The sequence below is a fragment of the Triticum dicoccoides genome, chromosome 6A, assembly GCF_002162155.2.
Source record: "Triticum dicoccoides isolate Atlit2015 ecotype Zavitan chromosome 6A, WEW_v2.0, whole genome shotgun sequence".
NCBI classification, from domain to species: domain Eukaryota; kingdom Viridiplantae; phylum Streptophyta; class Magnoliopsida; order Poales; family Poaceae; genus Triticum; species Triticum dicoccoides.
This window is the reverse complement of record NC_041390.1, coordinates 380006991-380023217: the sequence shown is the minus strand read 5'-3', so window position 1 is coordinate 380023217 and position 16227 is coordinate 380006991.

The following is a 16227-nucleotide window of genomic DNA, read 5'->3' as shown; positions in this document are numbered from 1 at the left end:
CACCGCGCCCATTGCCCTAGACCCCACACTCCCGGTGAGGCCCCCGGCCTCCTCTCTCTCCCTCGCCCCGCTCCCCCTCTGCGCACGGACGCACCCGCCGCGCCCGCCGCACGGGCTGCTCGTCGCCCGCGCCTCGGGCCTCCCCCGCTCGCGCCCCGCTTGGCCCGCGCTCATCACGGCCCGTGCTCACCCCGGCTTCCCTTGCTCCGCTCCGGCCTCCCTCACCACGGCTCGCATCGCCGCGCCCGCACCGGCCACTACCGCGCCCGTCCGCGCCTCGCCCACCATCCCCGTCCCCTGCTACTGCTCGGGACCACGCCATTGCCCCGCCTGCCGCTCGCGCCTTTGCTCGTCGCCGTCCTGCACTGCCGTCCCTCGCCGCTGCTGGCAGCTGCCGGCGCCCCGCCGGCCTCGCCCCGCCCAAGGTAGGCTGCGGCCTCCACGGGCGCCCGCCCCGCTCCCAACCCCAGGGTTCCGCCCGTTAACCCGCCCCGCGGGGTTGGCCTAGTGCCACTGATGAACGGGCCCCACGCCCTGAAAACGTTTAAAAAAAGATAAAATAAAATATATATTTATATAAATAATTAAATTAATTAATTAATTTAATGGTTAATTAACTTAATTAGTGTTGCTTAATTAACCAGTTAACTAACTAATTAGACTAACTAATCCTGTTAGTTTAGCTGTTGTAAATGACAGGGGGGCCCCACCCCCTGTTGACCAGTCACGTTGACTGGTCAAATGGGACCCCCTGGCCCACCTGTCAGCCACTAGGTACAGTTCTGTGTACCCTGTGCTGGGTGCATCTAGCATTTTAGTTTTTATTTCGAATTATTAATAATTCCAGAAATTAATAAAATCTTTAGAAAATCATATCTTTTAATCCATAACTCGGATTAAAATATTTTCAACATGAAAGTTGCTCAGAACGACGAGACGAACCCGCATACGCAGCCCGTTCCTCCGCCACACACCCATAACGTATCAAACACGCAACTTTCCCCCTCCGGCTCCTCTACCTGAAAACACGAAAACCGGGGATACTTTCCCGGATGTTTCCCCCCTTCACTGGTATCACCTCATACCGCGATAGGGCACCCCTAGCACTGATACTTGTCATGTCATGCATCGCTATGCATCTGTTTGCTTAAATATTTATTGTTTCTCCCCCCTCTTCTCTCGCTAGACACCGAGACCGACGCCGCTGCAACCCAGTACGACTATGGAGTTGACGACCTCTCTCTCTTGCCAGAGCTACCAGGCAAGACCCCCCTTTGATCACCAGATATCACCTACTCATCTCTATACTGCTTGCATTAGAGTAGTGTAGTATGTTACTGCTTTCCGTTAATCCTATTCTGATGCATAGCTTGTCCTTGCTACTACTGTTGTTACCATTACCTGCTATCCTACTGCTTAGTATAGGACGCTAGTGTTCCATTAGTGGCCCTACACTCTTGTCCGTATGCCATGCTATACTACTGGGCCGTGATCACTTCGGGAGGTGATCACGGGCATATACTATATACTTTACACAGTTACATTACCTGTGGTACTGTTCGGAGTTGGGGGCTGAAGGGGCAGGTGGCTCCATCCCGGTAGAGGTGGGCCTGGGTTCCCGACGGCCCCCGACTTTTACTTTGAGGTGGAGCGACAGGGCAGGTTGAGACCACCTAGGAGAGAGGTGGGCCTGGCCCTAGTCGGTGTTCGCAGATACTTAACACATTTAACGAGATCTTGGTATTTGATCTGAGTCTGGCAACTGGCCTATACGCACTAACCATCTACGCGGGGACAGTTATGGGCACTCGATGTTGTGGTATCAGCCGAAGCCTTCGTGACGTCAGCAACAGAGCGGCGCGCGCTGGATTGGACTGGAACGCCTACTAGGCTAGGTCTGCTTCCGGCCGCCCATGCAACATGCAGGTGTGCAAAGGGCGATGGGCCCAGACTCCTGGGCGTTTAAGTTTAGACCGGCGTGCTGACCTCTCTGTTGGTCTAGGTGGGGCTGCGACGTGTTGATCTTCCGAGGCCTGGCATGACCCAGAAAAGTGTGTCCGGACAAATGGGATCGAGCATGTTGGGTTATGTGGTGCACCCCTGCAGGGAAGTTAATCTATTCGAATAGCCGTGATCTTCGGTAACAGGACGACTTGGAGTTGTACCTTGACCTTATGACAACTAGAACCGGATACTTAATTAAAACACACCCTTCCAAGTGCCAGATACAACCGGTGATCGCTCTCTCACAGGGCGACGAGGGGAGGATCATCGGTTAGGATTATGCTATATGATGCTACTTGGTGAACTTACCATCTACTCTCTCCTACATGCTGCAAGATGGAGGTGGCCAGAAGCGTAGTCTTCGACAGGACTAGCTATCCCCCCTTATCCCGGCTTTCTGCAGTTCAGTCCACATATAATAGCCTTATTCCAGTTGATACCAATGCATACATTTGTAGTGTAGCTCCTTGCTTGCGAGTACTTTGGATGAGTACTCACGGTTGCTTTCTCCTTCCCTTCGCTCTATCATTTCTACCTGGTTGTCGCAACCAGATGCTGGAGCCCAGGAGCCAGACGCCACCGTCGATGACGACTCCTACTACACCGGAGGTGCCTACTACTACGTGCTGCCCGCTGACGACGACCAGGAGTAGTTAGGAGGATCCCAGGCAGGAGGCTTGTGCCTCTTTTGATCTGTATCCCAGTTTGAGATAGCCTTCTTAAGGCAAACTTGTTTAACTTATGTCTGTACTCAGATATTGTTGCTTCCGCTGACTCGTCTATGATCGAGCTCTTGTATTCGAGCCTTCGAGGCCCCTGGCTTGTAATATGATGCTTGTATGACTTATTTTATTTGTAGAGTTGTGTTGTGATATCTTCCCGTGAGTCCCTGATCTTGATCATACACGTTTGCTTGTATGATTAGTGTACAGTCAAATCAGGGGCGTCACATGGGCCATGTCACAGGTTAAGTGGTCCATCCCCAAATCCTCTAGTTCAATTGTTGTCGATCTCTTTGAAGGCCCATGTCTTAGATCTCCTTCACCACATGTTCAAGGATTCGCGATCCATGCATGCCATAGAGCCCATTTTGTCATTTCTGAAGGACGCGTTCTATGGCGGCAGATTAGGATCCTCAATTGCCAAGTCAGATCTCATCGACCACAACCACTAGCAGGGCAGCCACAAAGGTTCTTTCAAGGTGAAGCATCCCATCTACAACATCAGGGAGCACACCATGGGTCTGTGCTCTTCCAACTGGAAGGATCCCATCCATGACAAGTGTAACGCCCCAAGACCGGAGCTTCAGATGCCTTCCATGGGTTCCGAGTTTCGCTGGTGTTTTGTTTGGTTCGTTGCTTTCATCATTGCATCATGTGCACTGCATCATGTCATCATGCAACCTGTTTTAAAACTCAACCAAAAAAACTGTATGGATCTTCGATCCATTTGAATCGAGGGAGTTCACATGGTGCAATTCTCTTTATAACATATAAAAGTCTCCTACTATTATTAGGGAGCTATATTTTAAATATTCCTTTAATTTGGAATCTATCACAACACACTTGCAAAAATAACCCATGCCTTTTCTGCTTCTAGTTGATCCCCAAACCTTGCCCAGTAATTCTTTTCCCTTTTACCGGGGCTCCTCCAAAATTCCCAACATTTTTGGACCTATCGAATACCGACTTCCTTCTCACACTCATTTGATTTAAATTGAAAGAGTTTGAATTCAAACTTCACACGTGTGATGTTTCCTTTTTTCTGGGAACAAGCTCATTTTTTGAGTCTAGGGAAATTAACCTCCCGCGCAAATTCGTTCCCTAACCTCCCTCTTTCTTTTTCTTCCCCTTAATTGTTTTCTGCTAAAGAAAATAGGAAGAGGAGATAGAGATAGCTCCTGCCAAGCTGGCCCAACCATCCCCGCGGCCCATCTAGGTCAAGCCAGCCTGCTTAAGGCCCACCTGCGGCCTGACCTAGCCGGCCCAAGGCCCAGCCGCTACACCCTCTCTTTCCCTCGATCCCCTCCTCCTCACGCTGCCAGGGAGATACCCGACCCCCATCCCTGTTCGCTCGAACCCCCTCGCTCCTCCCTCTCGATCTTCAATACCTCGATGACATACTCATCTACTCCAAGAATGAAGATGAACATGCCGAACATCTAAGGCTGGTATTGACGAAACTTCGAGAGCATCACCTTTATGCCAAATTCTCCAAGTGTGAATTTTGGTTGCTAGAAGTGACCTATCTAGGCCATGTAATATCTGGTAAGGGTATTGCTATCAATCCCGAGCGAGTTCAAGCCATCCTTGATTGGACTCCACCTGAGACGGTCAAGCAAGTTCGGAGCTTCCTTGGCTTAGCGAGCTACTACCGCCGCTTCGTCGAGAATTTCTCCAAGGTTGCTAAACCTCTAACTGAACTCCTCAAGAAAGATAAAAAGTTTGAGTGGACCCCACAGTGCGAGTTTAGCTTTCAGGAATTGAAAAGACGCCTGACATCTGCTCCCGTACTGGTACCACTAGATTTCTCCAAGGACTTCATTATCTATTGCGACGCCTCGCGACAAGGACTAGGTTGCATACTCATGCAAGATCGTCAGGTAATTGCCTATGCCTCACGAGAATTACACCCCACATGAGGAAAACTATCCCACACATGATCTAGAGCTTGCAGCTGTAGTCCATGCACTCAAAACTTGGCGACATTACTTCCTCGGTAATCGTTGCGAGATCTTCACCGATCAGAAAAGTGTGAATATATCTTCACCCAGCCAGATTTGAATCTCAGGCAAAGATGGTGGGTCGAGTTGATCTCGGATTACGACTTAGGAATAACTTACACCCTGGGCAAAGCCAATGTCATGGCTGATGCACTAAGTCGTAAGTCCTATTGAAACAACCTGATGTTACAACAAAGTCAACCACTTCTCCATGAGGAATTTCGTAAGCTTAATCTTCACATTGTTTCTCAAGGATTTCTATTCACCCTGGCGGCAAAGCCTAATCTTACGGATCAAATCATGCTGCCCAGAAGCATGATAAGGGCATATTCCGGATTAAGGAAAACATTGCTAGCGGAGTTGCTAAATGTTTTTCCATGGTTGAGCGAGGTGTTGTCTTCTTCGAGAACCGCTTGGTGGTTCCCAAGAAACAACATCTACGCCAGTTGATTCTTAAGGAAGCTCATGAATCCCCTCTCACCATTCATCCCGGTAGTACTAAAATGTATCAAGACCTACGCCGGAGGTTTTGGTGGACTAGGATGAAGAAAGAAATTGCTCAATACATTGCTAGTTGCGACGTCTGTCGTCGTGTTAAAGCAGATCACCAATGGCCTACTGGCACCCTTCAACCTTTTGCTATACCTGAGTGGAAATGGGATAAAATCAGTATGGATTTCATTACTGGGTTTCCCAGGACCAAGAGAGGGAATAATGCCATCTTCGTCGTGATCGACCGTCTTTCCAAAGTAGCCCATTTCCTACCTGTTTGTGAGTGTATCACCGCTAGCCAGCTAGCTGACTTATACATCTCCCGAATAGTGTCTCTTCATGGTGTCCCATTGGAAATTAACTCAGACCGTGGGAGTCTCTTCACCTCCCGATTTTGGGAAAGTTTCCAAAATGCTATGGGAACTCGTCTCTCTTTTGGCACCGCCTTCCATCCTCAATCAAGTGGTCAAGTAGAGCGAGTCAATCAAATTCTGGAAGATATGCTCCGAGCTTCTGTCATCTCATTCGCAATGGGTTGGGAGAAATGCCTTCCATTCGCGGAGTTTGCCTATAACAATAGTTATCAAGCTAGCTTGGGCAAAGCTCCTTTCGAAGTTCTCTATGGACGAAAATGTCGAACGCCTCTTAACTAGTCAGAAACCGAGGAAAGACAACTCTTTGGCCCGGATATGATTCAGGAAGCAGAAGAGCAGGTTCGCGTTATTCGTGAGAAATTGAAAACAGCCCAATCTCATCAAAAGAGCCAATATGATCGTAAACATAACCACATGACTTATGAAGTCGGCGAGAAGGCTTACCTTCGGGTTAGTCCGTTAAAGGGAACCCATCGTTTCGGTATCAAAGGCAAAGTGGCTCCTTGTTACATTGGACTGTTTCGCATTCTTGCCAAACGAGGAGAAGTTGCCTACCAATTGGAACTACCTTCGCATCTTTCCAGAGTTCACGATGTCTTCCACGTTTCTCAACTCAGGCGTTGCTTCGCAGATCCTATCCGTGGAGTGGACCACGAAACGCTTGATCTACAAGATAACCTCTCATATCGGGAATATCCCGTTCGTATCCTTGATCAAGCCGAGCGTACCACTCGATGCCATAATATCAAGTTTCTCAAGGTTCAATGGTCACACCATTCCGAGAAAGAATCCACTTGGGAAAGGGAGGATCGTCTTCGACTCGAGCACCCCACCTTCTTCCCGGAGGATCCTAAATCTTGGGACGAGATTCTTTTGAGTGGGGGTGAGTTGTCACATCCCTGCTTTTAGTCATGCATTAGGATTGGATGAACATGTGCATCATGTTTAAATTTCTTTTAAACTTGAAATGGGGCCTAATCAACCCCAACACCCCCCTGAAAATGCTAATTTCCAACAATTGGAATTTCAATGAACCCAAAATGCCCTTCATAAAAGCACACCATTTTTGGTCTTGACTAAAATCTCTGCCAAAAATGGTCTTGCAATTTATGGAGCCATTCTGGATTTTTAAACAAGCCATAAGTATTTGAATTTGGGCATTTTAAATGCTATAAATATTTTAAAGTGCTCAAATAATCTTGGAAGCATTTTTAGGCAGTTGAGAATATTCCCAAATGTGCCTCTGAATATTTCTAGAGTTTTTGGAAATGAAATAGTATTTATTCTATTTCAATACACATAGGAGGAAATAAATAGAAGCAAAACAGAAAACAGAGAGAGAGTTAGAGCTTACATGTCCCCCTGGCCTGGCCCAGCTCGGCCCAGCCCACTAGCTACCGCCAGTCATCCCCTCCTCTCGCCAGAAGGACGAGAGGCGCGTGGCCGGCGCCCGCAGCCACACGCCGGCCACCTCCTGCTCTGCCGACACCTAGGACGCCGTCTACGAGTGCCACGCACTCTCCCTCATCCCCTTATCACTTTCCCCACTCTTCCCATGCGCCTCTCCCTCCTCTGGCTCTCTCCCCATCCCCTCCCGAGAGGAGCTCGTCGCCATCGTTGCCGTCCACCGTGGCCATCGACCCTCTCTCGTCTCTTCGACGTGTCCCCGAGCACCGTCGATGTCTTCCTCTTCCTCACAGGCGAGCCACGACGCCTTGGACGCACTACAACGCCACTAGTGCCGTATTCTTCCACCTCCGTCCGCCGAGATCGCCGGCGACCGTACGCCGCCTCTGATGCCTCCCCGAGCTTGTTGAGGCCACCGCTACACTCCCCGTGAGCTCCCTCGCCATTCCCCTCTCTTTCCTTGCCATTTTCTCCCTCTAACCGCGGGCTCCGTTGAGCCTGAGAGCTCGGCCCCGCCGGCCATGTCGCCGCCATGGCCAGAGGCACGTAATCTTGATTCCGAGCGCGTCACAACACTCACCATGTTTCCAGGAGCCTAACGCACCACTCCCCGCGCCTTGCCGTGCCCCGTAGCTTTGGGTTTATCCTCGCCCGAACTCCGGCGACCGCCAAGGTCGTCGCCGGCGTCGTTTACGGCCTCTCCGAGCTCTACTTCCACCACCAAACGGCACGGCTTGCCCCTAGCTACGCGTAGGACCAAACCGCAGTTGATTTGGTCGACTGTGGGCAAAACCCGAGCCCCTCAGCCGCGTCTGTTGTCGCCAGCGTCAAGCCGCCGGCGAGTTGACCATGTTTTGACCTGTGGACTGACGTGTGGGCCTAGATTGACTTCCCCCCTGAGCCTATGACAGGTGGGGCCGACCTGTTAATTAGTTTAGGATTAGTGCTAACTAATTTTAGTTAGATTAGGTCACTGACATGTGGGCCCAGGCCCCACTGACAGTTAGTTAGTGTTAACTTAATCCTGTTAGTTAGCTGAGTCACTGACAGACAGGGCCCACTAGTCAGGTTTGACTGGCCCTAGCGCCTTTGACTCGCTGACGTCACAGTGATGCAGTGCTGATGCAATTATTCATTTTCTGGATTTATTTTTATATAGGAAATTCCAGAAAATAGCCAAAACTTCTAAAAATCATAGAAAATCAACCATAGCTCCAAATCAAACAAATTATATATGAAAAATGATCAAAAAAATTGAATCTATCCATCTGTAATGGTTTCATGCATGACAAACCACTTTAACCTTGCTGTTTAGGTGAAACAAGCTAGTACACTTTTTATGCATAAGAACTTTAACCTTCATTTGTATCTTTGATTCAAATGGACCCATTTCAACTTGTTTCACTTTGCATTAGGCAGGACACATCATTTTTCCATGTCATAGCATGCATCATACTGTTGCATATTGTCATGTGTTGATTATCTGTTGTGCGTCCTTCGTGGTAGGTTCTGCCGCCGAGGATATCTCCGAGTATCCAACTAAAGGGCAGTACCCTACTACCACTCCATCAGGCAAGCAGCCCCATTGATCATACCGATACAATCCCATGTTCTCACCTCTGCTCTCATTTACTGCATTAAGACAACAACGTTTGAAACTGCTGTGTGCTACAGTAGTTGAACCCTTATCCTCTGCATGACCTGTCATTGCCACAGTAATTAGATGAAACCCACTAGCATGTGTAGGAGTTGATTGAGCCATGTATGTGTTTCCTACCTTGCTATGCCTACTATGCTTAGAGTTGTGTCAGGTCTGGTTCATCTGGGTGATGGGTTAGAGTGAAATGATTATGTCGGTAATGTGAGGGATGTGTTGAACTTGATTTGGTAAAGGTATCGATGAGAGGCCATGTAGGAGTACATGGTGGGTTGTTTCATTGAGGCCGTCCATAAGAACTGAGATCTGTATGCATGATTTAAGATTCATCTACTACCACACATTGGGCCCTGAAATATGACCTCGCTCGACTTACTGACCCCTCTCGCCCTCTGTCCAGGAGTTGCAACTAGTTTCTGGTGTTTGTAGGTTATGTGTTGGCAGCCGTGCATAGCGCTGACCCTAGGGATGGGCTATGATGCGGTAGATACACTCTGGCCGGGTATGTCGGGCGCCCGTTTGGTGTCTCGGGACCCTGTACACATCGTTTGGGGCCGTTGAGGACACCCCGGCCGGATTTCCTTGCGGATGGAACTTGCAGGGTATAAAACTATTCGAATAGCCGTGTCCGCGGTAGAGGACTACTTGGTTGCCTATACAGTTCATAGACAAGTTAATGGATACTACTAAAAGACTCAAGATAAGTGTGAGTACCGAGGATGGCCCTCTCGTAGGATGACGAGGGAGGATCCCCGGTGGAGTATTGTGTTGGTGATTAGTGGACTCGTGTGCGAAAACTATTTTACTAGTGGAATCTCGTAGGATAGCTTAGCCAAGAGTCAAAGCTGGCTTTCTGCAATAACTCCACCACCCTCTTGAGAATGAGCACGTATAGTAGGTTCTGATGTAAGACTTGCTAAGTACCTCTGTACTCATGTTTGCTTAATTACTGTTTTCAGACGACAACACCGCCCCCTTCAATGGGTTTTATGTAGATCTCGATGTCGATGAGTGACTTGCCACCCAGGTGGTGATCCTGGCCATGGAGGGCCCTATGTAGATAGGCAGGCTTCGAGAGGCCTTCTTTCTTTCTAGTGTCTGTACTCATACTATTTGCTTCCGCATGTGCTTGTATGCTTGTATGACTTGAGTGTTGGGTCATGTGACCCCTACCTGTATGAACATGTTATGTATGGCTCTTTGGAGCCTTTAAATAAAGTACTTGAGTTGTAGAGTTTTGTTGTGATGCCATGTTGTATTTGCACATATCGAGCATATTGTGTGTATGATTGCAATGCTTGGTATGTGTGGGATCCGACAATCTAGTTGTTTATCCTTGGCAGCCTTTCTTATGGGGAAATGTAGTCTAGTGCTCCCCGAGCCATAGTAGTCTGCTACAGCCCGGTTCACCGGAGTCCTGCTAGCCCAGCACTACTGCTCTGGACACTTGACTGGCCGGCATGTGTTTCACTTCGTTCCTATGTCTATCCCTTCGGGGAAATGTCACGCGGTGACTTCCGGAGTCCTGCCTAGCCTGCTACAGCCCGGGTTCCCCGGAGTCCTGTTAGCCCAGTGCTACAGCCCGGATTCACACGCTGATGACCGACATGCTCGATGTGATTCAAGTTTGCCTGTCTCCATAGGTTTGTGCTGCTTTGGGTTCACGACTAGCCATGTCGGCCCGGGTTCTCTGTCATATGGATGCTAGCGACACTATCATATACATGAGCCAAAAGGCGCAAACGGTCCCGGGCCATGGTAAGGCGACACCCGTGGGGATACTGTGCATGAGGCCGCAATGTGATATGAGGTGTTACCGGCTAGATCGATGTGACTTGGAATCGGGGTCCTGACATGGGCTAAGTTGGGACAACCCTGCAGGGATTTGAACTTTCGAAAGCTGTGCCCGCGGTTATAGGCAGATGGGAATTTGTTAATGTCTGGTTGTAGAAAACCTGAAGTTGACCTTAATTAAAATACATCAACCACGTGTGTAACCGTGATGGTCTCTTCTCGGCAGAGTCCGGGAAGTGAACACGGTGTTGGAGTTATGCTTGACGTAGGTTGTTTTAGGATCACTTCTTGATCATAGTTGTTCGACCTTGCTTTTGCCTTCTCTTCTCGCTCTCATGTGCGTATGTTTAGCCACCATATATGCTAGTTGCTTGCTGCAGCTCCACCTCATACCTTTACCTTACCCATAAGCTTAAATAGTCTTGATCGCGAGGGTGTGAGATTGCTGAGTCCCCGTGACTCACAGATAGTTCAAAACCAGCTTGCAGGTGCCGTTGAACCGTGCAGGTGACGCAAGCAAACTCAAGGAGGAGCTAGATGAAGATCTTGTCCTTTATGTTGTTTCGTTCTAGTTGATCAGTAGTGGAGCCCAGTTGGGGTCGATCGGGGATCTGTGTAGCATTTGGGGTAGTCTTCTTTTATTTTGGTTCCATAGTCGGACCTTGATTGTATCTGGATGATGTAATGCTTTGTTCATGTATTGTGTGAAGTGGCGATTGTAAGCCAACTATGTATCTCTTTCCCTTATGTATTACATGGGTTGTGTGAAGATTACCTCACATGCGACATTGCTTTGAATGCGGTTATGCCTCTAAGTCATGCTTCGACACGTGGGAGATATAGCCGCATCGAGGGCGTTACAAGTTGGTAATCAGAGCCTTCCCCGACCTTAGGAGCCCCCCTGCTTGATCGAATCACTGGCATTGTTCAGTCTAGAAAAAATGTTTTGAGTCATTTACGATTATATATATCGGATAGTAGGAATTATTTTTACTCCTCAGTCCCTTCGTCGCTCTAGTGAGGCATCCTAACATAGAGTTTTGACCCTTCTCTTCTCAAATTTCACTAAATTTTTTTTGGATCACGCAGGTATCTTGGAATCATTCCGATGGTTTTATGACGAGAACATTGTTCTTGGTGCCTCCTGACATTTAGGGGTTGTGGCAGTGTCCCGGGGAGTTGAGCTCCGAGGTGTTGTCGTCACAAATTTTATCATTGAGATTCTCGAATACCTGAGTTTAGTTTCGCCGACATCAAAAATCTCTTTTATGCAGTTGTTGGTGAGATAACCTCGACGCCACCCAGTACTGGGGCGGGAGTTCGGGAGTACTGCCATAACTCGTATAACGGATGCTTTTCGAAGGTTGAGGTAGACGATTTCCGAAGGTTTCTTGGTTATGTGTTGAAGGATGGATACAGCTGGATGTAGGATTTGCTAGCTTTGGGTGAGATATTATGCTTCCCCTGTATCCCCAACGCCTGATTGCATAACCAGAAAATTTCGGGAGTTTATAAGTGGGAATTCAAGTAGCTCTTAGGATATCTTTCCGACAGATGTATGATATGAAATTGGGGTTCGACATCTAGTGGTCCGCCTATTCACGGTTGGTTTTACAGTGATCTCAGTGTGTCTTAAAGAGTCCTTGGCTATGCCGACTCGGGGATTCTTCGTATGTCATGTGCACTGCCTTGTACATGGTGGTGTTGTACGATCGAGCCCGTGTAGGCCCACCACGAAAACTTCGGACAAAATCTCTATCATATGTTTGTTCCGGCTTATTCTGCAAGCCAATCCTTTGTTTTGTTTTGAGTTGTGGTATTCGAGTTGCTTCGAAGTCAAGTGTTGATTCCATACCTTCCCTAAGCGGTGTTTTCACATTTCTATGTGAATACTAATCCTTTTCGATCATTGAGTTTGTCATTTCAATTTTTTTTCAACCGGTGTGCTTCACTTCAAGTGGATCCGATCATTTCAACATCCGCAAGATCATTTATCACTTCTTCTCAACGGTGTTTTGCTTCTTCCGTCCCAAGTTGCCTTTGTTTTTCCCGCCCACCAACCCTTTTTCTTCAAGGACTCAGATTTCTCAATCAAGTATCCATCTTATGGATGTGAGGACTCTTCATTCTTGTCTTTCAATGTTCTTATCCGGTGATTCTCATGAAGATTCTAACGGAGCTTCAAGTTCGTCACTCTTCACTCGTTTTCTTCTCCTATGGATACAAATCAAGCTTTGGTGTTGATCATCTCCTTTTTCCTCGTTTTCAAATACCTTCTCATGCCGGTGCACCTCATATTCATTCACTTCTCGCTATTTAATTGTTCCGGAGTGTTTAAGATATCTCAAAAGATTCAAGTTTCCATTCTCAATTCATTCAAGCTTTTCCGAGTATGTTACCTCATTCAAGCCATTTATTTCAACCGGCGCAAATCGCTCTTTTAAATCACTTCAATGGTGTTTCTTTTGAGTGGGCCCTAACCCACAGGTCTTTCCCAGGATTTTACATGACTCTTCTTATTTTCCCGGAGTTATCCTCAAATTTCTTTTCAAAGTTTGACGTAAGAATGATTTATCATCAGTCAAATGCCTTTCTCCAAGATCGTTTAAAATATTTTCATCATTGGCTCAACCTCTTCGTTTTTGATTCTTTTGGAGTGTCTCAACACTTCATGGTGGTGTTTCTCATCGTCATTCTCTGCATTTGAAGACCGAAGAAGAGTTTTCCCTTGAATCTTGTTTCATTCTATCAAAGATTCGTGGTTCTAGCTTAATGCCTTCTTCTCATAATTGTCTTCGATTGTGAGAATTCGCTTCACTCATCCGGAGTAATTCAGGAGTATTTTTCAGTTTGATTATCCAGAGGCCATCATCTCAGAATTATTCATTCCAGCCTTCAGCTCTCGTTCTCCAAATCTTACCGGTGCATCGCTCAAGTATTCTCTAGTCAGTTCATGAGCTCTTCGTTTCACTTGTACCAAATTCCCTCAAGTATCTTCATTCGTTATCTAATTCTTACCAGTGATTCATCCCTTTACTTCATTCACTTTCAATCCTTACAGTGGTTCGTTCAAGATTTCTCTTCCTTGGTTATCATATTAATTCATTAGTTCTTTCCAATCATACTGGTGGTTCGTCGAGACCTTCCCAAGTTTGCTCTATATCTCGCTTAATCCTTTCTACAAGAATAAGTAGTATGTCAAATCCGGTACTTGTCATCAATTAAATTGGTGAAAGATAAGCATAATGTAATTCTTATTCTTGTTTCATCGAGTAAACTCAATTCCGTATTCCGGACGCTCATCAAGTTCTCAGTTTTCAATTGTGTCATATTTTTCTTTCCCGGAGTTCCAAGCTCTCTCAATTATGTCATCGCGGAGATCCATCTAAATCATTACAAGGTTTCACCTTGTGTTTTAAACTTCTCTTTCCTTTCGTTTGATCATTCTGTTACCGGAGTTCTTCATGGAGGCTCTACATGATGGTTCAGCAAGGAGTTAATTCATTCTCGAAGTGTTCATCGAGATTCTTTTCAGAGGAGCTCAAACATTCTTCATCTTCCATTTCTAAGTGCAGTTCTTCCTATTTTATCTTTTGAGGTGGTGCTATGTCATTCTTCATAATTTGAGTTCATGTTTCACGATTCACATGTTGTCAAGAATGAGATATCTTAAATCCATCAATCTCTTCATTGGAGTTATCTTGGGTTATATTTCACCTAAAACCTTTCCTAAGGATTGTTGCTATTTATGGTGTTTATAAATGACCCAAGTTCTTCTTTTATCCTAGCGGTGAAATAAGTTTCTTGTCTCCTCGTTCATATCAATTCAATTCTTTTTCCCATGAGTGGCAGGTGGTCACCTCATAATTTGAGATGTTTTCCATAAGCCCACAACAAGCATAATCTTTTCGTTGTTGGTTTTCCAACAACTCCGTTTAACTTTCTTGGAAGGGTGATCTTCAAGCTCTTTTGTGGCAGAAGTTGGCATTTTCTTCTCCATTCTCCTATTTCAATTATTTATCGTCTATTCTTTTGTTCCGGAGGTAGTATGTTGTGATTTCATCAAGTATCTCTTCATCTTACCAAGTTCTTATTCAATTCCTTTTCTTTTCAATCGGAGTGGTGCCTGAAGTTGTTCTCCCTTGTTCCTCTTTTCTAACGGAGTGTTTTCAGCTTCGTCATCTCCATTGTATTCTTTTCTCGAATGGCTTAACCTTTTCAAGGTTCTTTGGTCTCACTCGTTTGTCAAAGAAGCAACTTAGCTTTACCTCTCCTCTTTCTCTTCCGTTTTTCCCTCCGGTGCCATTCTAGATCTCGGGACGAGAACCTCTCATAGTGGTGGAGTGTTGTAACGCCCCAAGACCGGAGCTTCAGATGCCTTCCATGGGTTCCGAGTTTCGTTGGTGTTTTGTTTGGTTCATTGCTTTCATCATTGCATCATGTGCACTACATCATGTCATCATGCAACCCGTTTTAAAACTCAACCAAATAAACCGTATGGATCTTCGATCCATTTAAATCGGGGGAGTTCACATGGTGCAATTCTCTTTATAACATATAAAAGTCTCCTACTATTATTAGGGAGCTATATTTTAAATATTCCTTTAATTTGGAATTTATCACAACACACTTGCAAAAATAACCCCATGCCTTTTCTGCTTCGAGTTTATCCCCAAACCTTGCCCAATAATTCTTTTCCCTTTTACCGGGACTCCTCCAAAATTCCCAACATTTTTGGACCTATCGAATACCGATTTCCTTCTCACACTCATTTGATTTAAATTCAAATGAGTTTGAATTCAAACTTCACATCTGTGCTCTTTCCTTTTTTCTGGGAACAAGCTCATTTTTTTGAGTCTGGGGAAATTAACCTCCCGCGCAAATTCGTTCCCCAACCTCCCTCTTTCTTTTTCTTCCCCTTAATTGTTTTCTGCTAAAGAAAATAGGAAGAGGAGAGCGAGATAGCTCCTGCCAAGCTGGCCCAACCATCCCCGCGGCCCATCTAGGTCGAGCCAGCCTGCTTAAGGCCCACCTGCGGCCTGACCTAGCCGGCCCAAGGCCCAGCCGCTACACCCTCTCTCTCCCTCGATCCCCTCGTCCTCACACCACTAGGGAGATACCCGACCCCCATCCCTGTTCGCTCGAACCCCCTCGTTCCTCCCTCTCGATATTCAATACCAGCGAGCCACGCCTGCACCTCCTTGCCCCGCGCTGGCCAGCGTGCCACCCGGCGGGCCCTTCCTTGGTGCCGCGCCCGTTCCCCATCTATCTGCCTCTCCTCGCTCGCGCACAAGAGGGGAGCTCCCCAGGTCAGTTCCTTCCCGCGGCGCCTCTCGTCCCGCTTCTTATTATCGCTCGATCCCACCTCGACCTCGCTGCCGGCAGCAGCAACTGCTGCTGCACCCTCTCGCTACCGCCGTTCACCTTTGCCCGAGCTGCTGGAGAACACGCCCGCCATTGCAAGCCACCTTCGCTGGCTCGCTTGCCTCCGCCCGAAGTTGTGCCTTCGACGGGATCCACGTCATCCGGCTCGTCCCGCCTCCTGCAGACCTCATAGCCGTGCCAAGCTGCTGCTGTCGCTGCTGCTTCACCGGTGAGCACAGGCCGCCCGTGGATGAATGCTTGTGATGTATGAGTTGAACCGTGTGTTGCTCCGTGTCCGAGTTGTCGGTGCACGTTGCCCCTCTTTTACCTTGTCACCGACATGAGGGAACCCGGTATCCGGGATCACCCCACCATCTCTAGCATGTTCCGAACATCCGCACCCTTGCTTCCTT